Source organism: Myotis daubentonii, chromosome 1, assembly GCF_963259705.1.
Source record: "Myotis daubentonii chromosome 1, mMyoDau2.1, whole genome shotgun sequence".
Classification (NCBI taxonomy): domain Eukaryota; kingdom Metazoa; phylum Chordata; class Mammalia; order Chiroptera; family Vespertilionidae; genus Myotis; species Myotis daubentonii.
In genome coordinates, this window is record NC_081840.1 from 146,037,707 (window position 1) to 146,038,856 (window position 1,150).

The 1,150-nt window shown below is 42.8% G+C and overlaps 1 pseudogene; it reads left to right on the plus strand.

Annotated features, from left to right (window-relative positions):
- The first annotated feature begins 558 nt into the window (after positions 1-558).
- LOC132223160 (U2 spliceosomal RNA) lies at positions 559-702 on the plus strand (annotated as a pseudogene).
- The last annotated feature ends 448 nt before the right edge of the window (positions 703-1,150 follow it).

Genomic DNA, 1,150 nt, shown 5'->3' on the forward strand with positions numbered 1-1,150 from the left:
ACTTTGGAGCCTGACAACAACCTTAACCCTGCGGAAAACAGAGAGAAGGACGGAGAAAACATCGGTTCTTTTAGACGTGGCTCATCTGCCATCAAGCTCCACCGGAAGCCAGAATCTCTCTTCCTTTGAATTACATGAGATGGACAAGTGTCTGTGGTGTAAGCCCGTCTTCTGTTCCTGTAACAGAGCCCTGTCCTGGTGGGTTGCCCTCACATCTGCTAACATTGTGCTTTGCTCATTGTAGGTGCTCAGTAAAGGAATTTTGAATGAATAACTCAAACATACTTCTGCAAAGTGAAACTTTCATTATTCATAACTCAGTGCAGCTGTGAAATCGGCCTGCGTTGCTGTTGCACTTACAGTTTGTTTTTCACAGACAGACTCGCGACACGATCCTGCCACAGCAAGGCTGAGGACACTTGCAGTTTTCCAACATACATTAACTGCTGCAGACAGGGAGCGCACTAATGAAGGGAGCTGTATAGTGTTGCCTTAAACAGCAATTACTTTGGTCCTCATATCAAGCTCTATTGGGCCCATTAAGAGAAAGTGATGTGTATCGCTTCTCGGCCTTTTGGCTAAGATCAAGTGTGAAGAGAAAGTGATGTGAATTTTTTTTTATGGTTCCTTTCCCCAAGGATTTCTTTGACAAACTTCTAATTAATTATAATTTTCTACACAACCAAAGGAATTAAATGGGTGGAGTCTATCGTTATGATGAAATCTTGACATATAACTACTTTGCTGAGCAATGTATTTTTTTGTAGTGCTCATTGTTGAGGAACATGAAAGCTCTTATAGCTTTTTTCATGAAGGGCTGCAGTTTTAATGCCTGAAAAAATACCTGCGTCACCTTGAGCAGGTCATTTTACTTCTCTGGGCCAGAACTTTCTTTGTAAAATGAGAGGGTGGGTCTCAGGAGAGGTTTCTGTTTTAATGTTACTCAGATGCTCACTGTGCGCGGTTGGCATTGTGAATATGCCATGGTGCTTTATCCAAGGGACTTAGAAGTGATTGCCTATGAAGTGCCTTGTCAAGAGCATGGAGCACAGGGGTCCTTCATAAATGCTGGTTCAATGAAATTTAAGCAAGAAGAGAAAGCCAGTCCTGTCTGAATCAGTTGCCTGAGCACCGCCTCTGAGCTTTATTC